Raw genomic sequence first — 12,022 nt, 5'->3', positions numbered from 1 at the left:
TGCCGCGACAATCGGTGCCCAAAAATTTGGATCAGATTTGAAGAGATCCGAGGGTATCCCATCCGGGCCAGGTGATTTGCCCGCTGTAAGCCCCTCGATACCCATCACGACCTCTCCTATACTAACATTCATTCACTACAATTATCCAAATATATAGGTGAAGTCACAATTATTATCCGATTAAATATACTTACCTTGATGATTCAAATTGATACACTAAACCACAATCAATATAGCAGCTGGGAAAATCATCATCATGATCCCAATTAGTTTATCAATCCTCTATTGTAAGTTCAATCACTGAATAAAATCACTAATATTTTATAGCCCAATAAACCAAACAACCACATTATCCCAAACAGTACTTCAAATCAGCTGCATCGTCCCATGTAATACATCAGTATATCCTCATTAGTATTCCAATCTGTAAGCTAAGTCACCCATGATTATTACTGTAGGTTCTTACTCCCTAAATGTGATTTCTATATACAAACTTCGACAGCCATCACAGCCCCTATATTGTCTGTCTCTGCATCCTTTGCCCATAAACATGCACTAGTAACTGTGCACCCAAACAAACAAGAAAAGATCAACAATATTATGTAGGAAGGACCCAGACGTCTAGGAATCATCCTCATCAGTTTGAAACATCATCCCTGGACACTATTCCACTCCAACCTATAGATAAAGATCTCTGCAGGATCAAGATCGACAGTCTTTCACACATGCACATACATACACACAGACGCACACACAACACCGCAAATACCCAAAACTCCCAAATCAACAACAGAATTTGACTGTGAGAGAACTTCGTCTTCTCTGAGGCATCATTTGCAAACCTCTTTTTGTCTGGCCTCACGATTGTCATATTGTGAAGTCTCTTAACATTCATCATTGATGGACTGTGCCGTCCTCCCACCCCATACAAACCGTTTTTCACTTCAACCACTGCGCTGTTGTTTGTACCAGCATTTACACCAAAAGACCAGTGATAAAAAACACTGTTTTCACGAGTAGATTTTGTGTGGGTGATTGAAGTGAATGATCATGCAAAAGTGAACTTCCAGTGCATCGGTTATGTAATGCTGCCTATTTGACTCTGTTAGGGAGTTGTGAAGCATACTGATTTTGCAGTGTAAAATGTCTTGTTCTTGACTAGGTTTTAGTTTAAATAGATGATAGTAGATTTACTGAAGGATGCCACCCATGGACATCTTTGAGGACTAGCTACTGGTAGCTGCTATCCCTGACTTTTCCTTTGGTAATCCTGACACTATGGCAGTGCCCTTGTAGCTCCAAATCTGAGGGGCTATGAAGGCAAGGGCACAAAGTAAACAAGGTTCCAGAGGGCCTGATTACCTTCAGGGGGCTTCAACCCATGTGCCAATCATGGAGCCCTTAAGTAGCAAAAAGCGAAGCTGTTGGGGCATTAAGGATCGGCAAGAGGTCCGCTCTGTGAATTTTTGGTGAATTCATGTTCATGATGCCAGCTGGAGAAACTGCTCGGGATAGATTAGGGATTTTAGGGTAAGGATGCAGAAGAGGGTTTCACAGCACTGAAAGCAGGCCTCACATTCAACGCAGTTCAAGTGAAGCACCTACATGCCAAGGGGATATGTTTAGGACAGAGGCTACAGGATTTCAGCCAAATCCAGCCAACAGACTAATTCCAGACATCCTACTTCTTTTGGGGAAGCAGGGGATTGCACCTATTATGGGGTAATCATCAGCTTCCCGGGCAGGTAGGCAACCCTCGACAATACTGCACTGCATTGATATATTTGTTGATGAAGTTGGGCGCTGATGAGGTTAAAGCTAGCCAGCGCCCTCAATAGTCTCTCATTATGTCGTCTGGTTTGAAAGTCATTTCGTCTGATGTCACACGATGTGACCAGTGCCGGAACTGGAAAAAATGTATTCCGGGAATTCATAAATGAGTGGTCAAGGTGTGTCAAAGGAAAGGGAGCGGAGTCACGAGGGGAGGAGCTTGAAAAGCAGAGCCTGACAGAGCCTGTCAGTCAATTTTTACAAATAATCTACTGCAAAGAAACTGGCAACAAGGACAAATGTGACAGTGAGTATGTTGTAGCTGACTTAATTGGTCACAAAGAGGCTGTTTTTTAAATATCTTAAATGGTTAAGACACCTGCTGCAGAGATCTATCTGTGCCTAGCAATTTTGAGGGGATTATAATAGTGGCAAAATTACTCTGGTGATGAATTCAGTTCTGGGAGAGTTGTGTGGTTTATCCAATCACAGTTTTGGCTTGTAATGTAGCATAGAGTGTTAATGTGCCTTCTGCAAAGCTCTTCATGTAATACAGTTCATAGATTTGTATCTTATGTAGATAGGTCTGTGGGCTACTGCTTTTGACCCTGGGATCATGTTGTTACTTCCAGTTACTAAGTTGAAATCCTTCTAATATAGCACAGAGATCTATTTATCGGCATTAAAGAGCTGCATGCAAACTGTAAACGATGGCGTTAGATCCTTATGTTTTTTCTCAATCTATCATTATTCTAAGATTGCAAAGAAGGGCTCCTCTGGGAATGAATACATTCTTGTTAGTACAGACAAGTCCAATCACTGCATTACAGTTTAAATCCTGACTTTGACTTTCTCCTGTATGTTTACTCTTAACATATAATGTCTACAAATATGAAAATGTATTATTCCTACACCTTATGGAAAACAGCGATTACAATGTGGCTGTTTCCCCGCATAACTTTAAGCACGCATGCTTTAACGCATTGTAAAAGTATGCATGGTAAAGATATACGTGTGGTAAGGGGGTGCAGGTTACCATACATAGCCTTTACCACACATACCTTTACAACAAATTACGTTTTAAAGGTATGTGTGGTAAAGTTATGTGTGTGGTAAGGGTGGGTGAGGCTATCAGCATAAGTAGAGGAAACAGACCCTTCTGCTTCCTCTGTATGATGTATGTCGCACCTTAGAGGAGCTAGAGAGGTGCTGTTGTGGAAAGGTAAGGGGGATTTAAAATTAATTCTTTTTTTTTCTGGAAGGGAAGGTATACAGGGGTCTGCTTCTAGGGCTCACTGGAGGGCTAGTTTTAGGAGGCGCTGGTGGCCACAGTGGGGGGTTGCGCAGGGGTCGGTTTTTAGGGTTCAGGGCAGGGGAGGATACTTTGTTAGAAGGGTTGAGGGCCAGGGCGGGGGTCACACAGGGGATAGGCCAGGGGTATTTCTTTCAAAAAGGACTGATGGGCGGGGGTAAGGGGTCTGCAGGGGGCCGGTTTTAGAAGTTTGGGATGGGTCAGGAAAAACCTTTACCACGAATATGCCCTTAACATGCATGCTTTTACAACGACATTTGTTGTAAAGGTATGAGTTGTAAAGGCATATTCATAATAGGCATGCATTGCAACAGAATGTGTTTTAACGTATTGCAAACCACCTTATAACCCTCACAGTCTATTTCGTGTACATTTCCTGTGCATTGATTTACACACTTTTATTGTGTGTCTCTGTGTTTGATTTAAAACACTTTGACACCCCACACCGGATAAGTAGTGATATTAAAAAACGAAATAAAAAGAAATGAATAGGTGCCATTTAAATAATTATCTGTATAATTACTGATAAACACAGACAAATCTTGCATTCTTACAGTGCATGCACATCTCTTACATACGGGGGCTGAACAAAGTCAAAAACCTGCCTCCAAGTCATAGTTTCTCTAAAGTGCTAATGAAATGATAAGCTGTGTGCCTTTGTTTTCTTCCATTGCATCAGCATCTAGATAATAGGTTTCAGGTAGGGTCCAGCCAGAGTGATACTTGCACAAAAGAAGTGCTAATCGCCGTTTAAATCAGGCCTTTGTTTGTTCTTGACTGGAAGTGAAAATAAGAACTTGTCTGCAGGCTGTTGCACAGAACTGAATGCCGACATATGTGGGGCAGCTGAATTGTGTACCGATATTGGAAAATGACACCAGAACAAACTCAGAATATTTAACAGGATCTGACAAATCCCAGACCCGGCCCAGAAACAGCTGCTGGAATCGGGATGCTGCTCCATACCTCTACTTACCAACACTGGATGTGACTTACCAAGAAGTCATCAGCGGGCTAAAACCTATGGGATGTCATTTACGGTGATTTGGAAACCTTAAATATCTGAACTCTGATTGGTCTCACAATGCCGTCAAGTTAGTAGGCACTCAAAGGTATTTTCTCCCTCCATAAACTTAAGGTGTAATGAAACACTTTCCTCTCACTTCCACACTGCCATTGGGATACTCTCATGTGCTCATATGCCAACTTACCTCTCTGGAGGTGTGTGGGGATAATCCACGTGGGCCGTGCCATTCTGTGCATCCGACGTATATGTACAAGAGAACGGCACATTCAGCAATCCTTTGGTCTGCGACGGGATGTGAAGGACATTCGAGAAAGTCTTTTGGTCGCCATTAATCTGAAAACAAAGTTACATGATTCAATATTTTTCGACAAACATTGAGGCACCTGATTTAAACTTCCCTGATGTAGGAAGCACACCTGCCTTCCAATGCCCGCTGCACAGGCTGAATCCATCAATCCCTGAGTAATACAGCCATGCCAGTTTTTCAAGACATCCAGATAAGATAGATTGGCAGGCATACAATGAAACACAGTGGAACTAAATTACTTATGTGTCCTTGACTTAGGCCCTTTTTGACTTACTTCAAACACCACCACTCTATAAACTGTGCACTGCGCACTGGTTGGGCAGGCTTGCATGATAAATCGCACGTCTTATTCCGCAAGAAGGGAATACTGTGTGAGGACCAGGTTCTTCGACTGAACCACAGATCCGACCCCCTTCCCGCACTCAGCGCCTTGTGACCCTTACGGGTGAGTAGTCGTGCTTTATAAGAAACCTGATTGGTTGATTGATTGATTGATTGATTGATGTGAAGCCTTTCCTCCGAGACCTGGGGCAGGCACACCTGTGGTGATTCCAAGCAGACACTGTTGCACTCCAACTGGATGACCAAGTTACTTTTGTGCGCCTGGTTCTCTGGTTGTAGGGAGGGTGAGCAGCCAAGGTCTTCTCCAGGAAGTGATAGAGGGTTTAGATCTCAGGTAGGGAATCACACAAATTATTATGCTCAATAAACCCTTTGAAGGGCAATTAGAATAATGGATCACTCAAGAAAGACACCTTTCAGGGCTACAATATGGTCGAAACACAATTCTAGTGTCCACACTGTAACACAATATTACACAAATGATATGGCTCCCTTTGGCCAATGTTATCCTGTTGAAAAGGTTGAACGTCCCCTGCTAACTTCAGGAATTCTCAGTCTCATCTCTTTTGCTATGAACACACAAGGCAGTGCAACAAAAACACAATTATTTGAGTCACTGGGAATGCACCCTGGATAAAAAGATACCGTTTTTATCCATCCATAGTATTATAGGGCAGAGCTATTTGCAGACAAAATGGACACTGGTGAGATGGTGGAGAAAAGTACACAACAGAGGTTGAGTCCACAAATGCCATACTAGAACTCCGTGATTAAACTATCGGGGAAATACTCTTACCACATGAGCGCTTTCAATTCTGAATGTTTCCACTGAGAATGAAGAGTCACAGGAAGAAATGGTGTTTGTACGATATTTCATGGTCCACATTGTGACATTTTGTGTATCCAAAAAGCTAGGACTGAACGCAACAGTCTCTCAAGTAGTAATTTAAAACTTGATGCACCAAAGGTATTCTATTACAACAGCATTAGAGTACTCGCAATACGACCATTACCAGATGCAAATTTTAGACAGATTGGTTTGCTGTTATTTAAACTAATTGAGGCAGTGTTGTTGCATCCCAAATTAGTATTTTGGGAGTAAAGGAAGAAAAAGAGTTAGACAACGTTAATCTGGGCTTTGTTAAATATTCAGGTTAGCCATAAGATAAATGTATGCACCAGAAATCTAAATTGGTGTGATTTACATATTTAATGACTATCCTGATATTTTGGCATGGATCTGACACTCCTCAACTTCCTGCTTGTGAGAGGAAGAGACTCCAGACGGTGTAGAACTGCAAAGTAGACTTGTCTTTGAGATAAAGAATTGGGGGCTTATTCACCAGTTTAGTACAAACTGCAGTAGCTGCCAGTGCAAGGAAGATTTGAAGTCGAGTACTGCGTTTTAGTAACTGGGTCTTCTGGATCAACACTATCTCAGGGTATCCCGCATCAGCTTCAGGCTGAATGCAACCTTGAGGTCTACTGGGCCATAACATGATGCCTCCCAGTTGAAGACAACCAGTGTAGGACATTGGCCTGTTTCCAACCAAAATCTCTGAAGTCAGGTAGATAAGGTTGTCCACCAGACAGATGATCATGGTGAATTAAATAATCTAATCAAAGTTTTTTTATGAAAACTTACAGCTAGGTCCTGATGAAGCTGGCAAATGATAACTCGATGCACAAACTTTGGTCAGGCCAAGCCAGTTCCATGTCTAGAGGCACCATACAGGATTTGTCTAAACATCCAGCATATGAATTAGGGTGTCATACCATACCAGCCAGGGTACAAAGCAGACCTAGGGTAGGCATTGGGTGTGATACTTTCAAGCAGTGCTTTAAATGGAAAAATAGAAGTAGAGGTACTCTGTACCAGAGTACCTGCTTGTTTCTGAGAAGTGCCGGTACTCTCCAATTAAAAGTATAGCATTTCTCTGGAGACGTGCTGGTACTCTCCCTCTCAAACTAAAAATGTGCTGGTACTCCATACCGGACAGAACCGTCCTATTTAAAGCACTGCTTTCAAGGTTTGGCAATATCAAGGTGAAGAGTAAGTATCAAAGGATGAAAACACGCACTGAGCTCATGGAGTAGAGCCAAGGGATTGCTGGATGCACCGAGGTAGGGGAGTATGAGACAAGGGATTGACTGAGCTGAGTGAGGTAGAATAAACCAAGGTATCAGAGGCAAGATGCACTGAGCTTCAGGAGCGAATGCGTTAGTGGTTGCAACATGCAGGCCTCACTATACCTGCAAGTACTCCGAGGGCTCCCAGGGCAATACACTGGAGAAGGCTTCCTGCATTTCAAGACCGTCATTGAAAACTAATAAATAAACTTCTAAGCCTTGATGAAGTTGCCCTAGAGGAAATGAAACGCGTTGGCTGAGCTTTTCTTACCACTTAAATTCTGTATGAAATTAGAAAATGAAGAACTTTTTTGATACTACCTACAGTCTATTGGACTTCATTGCCTGGCGCACCCCTATTTGTAGTATTCAAGTTTGGATCTGGAGCACAGAGGCGCCATGCAATGGCTGGCGCTGGGGAGTTTTGCGTAGGAACAAGATTTATTGGAACTAGCGTGAGGTGCAGGGCTAAGAGTCCGCCGTTGTAACCTTGGACATTAATAATTTACACAATGTTATCCTTAAAAGCTGGCACAATAACTCAATTTGCTAATGGATCCCTTGTAAAGATATGCGTGTAACCCTGTAGGTCATAGCTTCGATATCCCAGTGAGTGGGCTCTTCCTTTCACTCTTTTGAGATTGATAAAAACAAGTACTGTTGAATTGGGTTATATTTGGCAGCTGTTATCTGACCCTAGAGACAAGGGGAAATGGTATAGTGCACTACATAAGTGTTATAAGTTTTTCTATGATTAATGTTGCTTACCTAGACTGAGGAGATGAGCTCTCTGTGAAGGATCTCCAACTCTACCTCTAATTGTTAAAATATTAACAGAAAAACAAATAAAGCCACTGTGAGTCTCACCTCCATCACATTTCCGCAGATTCCATTTTGAGTTGGGATTTCGAAAGAAGATACATTGATGTTATTGAGCAATGAAAAAGTCATGGTGCAGTTCATGTCCACGTTGGATAAGTAGGAATTCTCAGGACTTCTGCTGAGCGCCTCCAACAAGCACTTACTGACAGAGATGGTCATGAAGTCATCACAGGTGAGCACTGGAACCAGGTCATTTTCAGCTACAATGCAGAAGGGCTGTTACAATACAACCACTGTACACAGGACAAGGTAGAGCATCTCAAAGATTCACAACAGATAATCACAGGCTGCCCCACTGATACCCCTATCATAAACTTAGATGTCTCTGCAGTTATGATCCCGCAGATAAACCCAGACACCCATGCAGACAGGACAACAATAACCCTAGATGCTCCCACAGACACCACACAATAATGCTTGATACCCCCATGGATACTCTCACCTCAAAATAGTCATAGGCTTCCTGACAACACAATAAAAAGTAACACCAGACGTAGACCACAAGAGTAGCCACAGGCATTGGCAAAGATATCTTCACAATAACCTTTGACTCCCCCACAGACACTGGTACAATAAACATAGATACCCCAGCAGACAATCCCACAATATTCCTAGATTGGTCTTGTGGGGAATTACATGGTGTGGGTGTGTGACTTCAATGTGTAGTAAACCCAGAAACATGCAGCCTGTTTTTGCTGGGTCCTTCAGGGCAGTCCTTCTTCGGTCCCCTCTCCAGTTCAGACGTGGTCTGAGATCTGGGTGCTAGGGGTGCCACTTCTATACACAAACTAGGATGCCACACTTTTTGTGGAGTCGGCGGAACGAGAGGAAAATTATGGGCGGTCTATATTTGCATTCTACCTCTATTGATACACAGACACTGCAGGGCAAATGAGACACAGTAAGGTCAACAACAGGAATTTTCCCTTTTTATGAAGATCAAACAATAGTTTTTCTTTTTTTTGTTAAGATAGGACCTTAAACATATTGCTCTTTCTATTGTGTTCTGGGAGTCAAAACATTGAAAGGTTTGGCCTCACATTCCCCATGTGTGTCATTCTTCGTTACTGGCCCTCCTCGCTCACCAGAAAATGCTTCTAGTGGTGAGCCGTCTCTCCTCTGAGACTATAGGGAGCACTTGTGGATGATATATGGAGGTTAGGATCCAGGATTACATGAGCTAAAAGTCTTGGTGACCTGTGGAATCCTAAAAAGCCACTTGGGAGGAGGTGGTTGCATGTCTCAGTAGTCACACATTTGTCAAGGGTAGCATGCTGCTTTATTACCTATTCGGAAAGCCTGCTCTCGACCCAGCTCACCATCCAAGTAAGGAGTCAAGACCTATAATGACTACTGAAAGGCGAGTAATAACTCACCTTGCATGCAAGTAGTGCTGCATGCTTTTTAATTTGAGTGATTGTGTATCTGGGGCAGTGTGGATGTGACATTCTGATAAAACCCTTCGTTCTAAGTGGCCTTAGTGTAGGGACTGAAACATATCAACGATTTGTTAGTGCCAGAGGATCATAATATCCTAACCCCCATTTCGATTTTTTAACCATACCAAAACAGCCATTAATACAATGAAACAGAGTTTGGATTGAGGTATTTTTATCCTTTTAGGTACCCTGATAATGAAAATATCCGAAGTGCTCCCGGAAATGTAGTCGAGCCTATCCTAGTTTTTAGGTAGCAGGATGAGACACGATGATGACGCATGCCACTACTAGAGTGGGTGAGTGTTTAAAAAAAGAAAGGGAACATTTTCCTGTTCCCTGATATTAACAGGATGCTGTTTATAAGGAAAGCCTCATATTTAGGCAGGGGTATCAATTTCTTTTTCTGCAAGAAAAGCTCTGACCAAGGTCTGAGTCTTTGGACCCCTAAGGCCAAAATGTTCTGGTTCTTGGGCAGAAGAGGTTGGACATGGCCTCTGACCAGTTGATGGCCCAAGTACGCTACAGCGCCTATTCCTATTTGGCACTTACTTGCCTTAATAGTCAGGCCTTCTTGCTGCAGTGCCTGAAGCAGTTCCTACAGGTAGCAATGTCATCAAATAGTGCCCAGACCCGAGAAAACTCTATTCACCAACCTATGGTAGGTGTCAGGTGCATTTTTCAAACTACAGCGTATCACTCTGAACTGAAAGTGGCTTACAGGGGTTGAAAATGCAGTCCTCTCCCTGGTTGCTTGAGTGAGGCTAATCTGTAAGTATCCTGAAGGTAAATCAAAGATACATTGGTACTTGGCAGCCCCCAACTTATCTACGAGCTCAGCAGTTTTTGGGAAGGGGTGAGCAGCAGTCATCGTGACTGCATGTAGGCCTCTATAGTCCACACAGAACCTCATCTCAGGTTTCCTACCATTTGGGTTTGGTTTGCACACTAGTGCAACTGGGCTGGCCAAAGAACTGTTAGAGGACTCAATCACCCCAAGCTCTAGCATCCTGGCTACCTTACCCTTACTGCTGTGTGGAAGAAGAACATTCCATCGCCTATTGAGTTTCTCTGATAAATCCTTTATCATGCCCCTCGTGGTCTTATAGAATATTTCAAACAGCGCATTACCTTGGGGTGGTAGGAAGTGGCAAACCTATAAGTAACACCACACTCATCCTACTTTGCTTTCAGATAGGCAGACATAAGGACGGCGAATCTATCTGAAATCACCTCCTTAGGAAAACCTACTGTGGTGAAGAACCAAGTAGGGCCCTGGCCACTGCAGGTGAAGTGACGGTCCTAATTAGAATTGCCTCTGGGTACCTGCTGAAAAGGCCCACTGCCACTAGGATGAACCTTATCCCAGAGGAAGTCTGAGGGTCAAAGAGACCAACAATGTCCATCCCTACCCACTCAAAGGGGGTCCCCATCACTGGTAGTTGTATCAGAGAAGCCTTTGGAACTGGCTTGACAGATGAAACAGGAGCTATACACCTCATTTGCTGTCTCTGACATCTGTAGCTAATAAAAATGATTTACGAACCGTTCCCAGGTTTTGGTCTACCCCAGATTACCAGTCAGGGTGATGTCATGGGCCAGGTTGAGGAGGAATTCTCTATATTGTCGGAGAACCACCACTCTCCTGGTTGCCCTGTTTTGGGGTCTCCCCCTTACTATACAGAACTCACTTATCCTAGTACACCCTGTTGTACCACTAGCATCACCCTGTGCTTCCCTTTCTGCTACTTGCTGTGTGCCCTCAAGAGCGGGGCAAGTCCTCTGCTCTGGTACAAATCCTCCCCTGGAGAAACCACCTGCACCCTGAAGTTCTGCCAACTCTGACATGTCTCTCAGGGAGGTATCCTCCTCTTGCAGACACCAGGTACTTTCTCTCAGGGTTAGACTCCCTCAGGATCTAGGGACTCACGGAAGCTGGGTGTCCACACTACCTGCCATTTCTCTTGTTCTTTGGGACCTGAGTCATTCTTCCAGGCTTCAGCTTCCTTTGACTACCCTATAGGGCTGTTTGTGCTCCAATTGAGCGCACACCCACTTATGGAGGTCCCGCATTGCTGCATGAACCTTCCTTTCCACATGTGCCCAAACAGCTGTTTCCAGCTAATTTCCCGGCATACATTTCACTGGGATGGCATGAAAGACAGCTACCTTATTTAGGCCAGTAACTCCTTCCCACTTATCATTAACTATAGCCAGGGTATGGAACTTTGTGTCATTGTCAGAGTTTGCTATATGGTCCACCTCATCAGGAATGATTTGACCTGGGGAAATAAGCTTGGCCATGACCATAGTTATGCTGGCAACTGTATCTCCTAGAGCCTTGACTTCAATCCCATTGCTCTTTGGCCAAGCTGTACTTTTCTGCACTAGGGGGGCAAGTTACCAATGTGCCTATTTCCACCCCACCCATTGATACTAGGGTGACCTCAGTATACATCTTGGAATCCCAAGGGACAACCTCTACCTCTATGCCTACACTGGCAAAACTCTTGCAATGGTTATCAGTAGGTGACTTCTTGGTGAACAGAAGATCTCTTCTTCTACGTCCTGGCTGCTGTCAGTTTACACACAGACCAGCCTTTGAGGAATCATAACTTTTAGCCAGGTATTCTCTTCACCTGGACTTGGATGGGTCTTGGGTCTCTCCTTCTTGGGCATTCTTTGGTGGCCCTTCAGAGAACTCTTTCTTTTTATGATTGTTGCCCCCTTACTTCGGACCACCTCTGTGGGGCTTCTGGGGTACCCTAGTCCACACTCATTCATCTGTTATCTTGCCCAGCTCTCTGGTGAAAGCT

At 43.7% G+C, this 12,022-nt stretch overlaps 1 pseudogene across 1 annotated transcript in view; it reads right to left on the bottom strand.

Moving 5' to 3' along the window:
- Nucleotides 1-12,022, bottom strand: part of LOC147733126 (pancreatic secretory granule membrane major glycoprotein GP2-like) — a 225,747-nt pseudogene that overhangs the window by 126,955 nt on the left and 86,770 nt on the right. Inside the window, exons 4-5 of the transcript XR_015308702.1 lie at nt 7,756-7,970; nt 4,294-4,442 (exon numbers count right to left, since the gene is read on the bottom strand). The product of XR_015308702.1 is annotated as a pancreatic secretory granule membrane major glycoprotein GP2-like (transcript). The remainder of the gene's footprint in view (nt 1-4,293; nt 4,443-7,755; nt 7,971-12,022) is intronic.

The sequence above is a fragment of the Lissotriton vulgaris genome, chromosome 2_1, assembly GCF_964263255.1.
Source record: "Lissotriton vulgaris chromosome 2_1, aLisVul1.2, whole genome shotgun sequence".
NCBI lineage: Eukaryota > Metazoa > Chordata > Amphibia > Caudata > Salamandridae > Lissotriton > Lissotriton vulgaris.
Note: the sequence above shows the minus strand (reverse complement) of the source record. Positions and strands in the feature narration are given on the sequence as shown.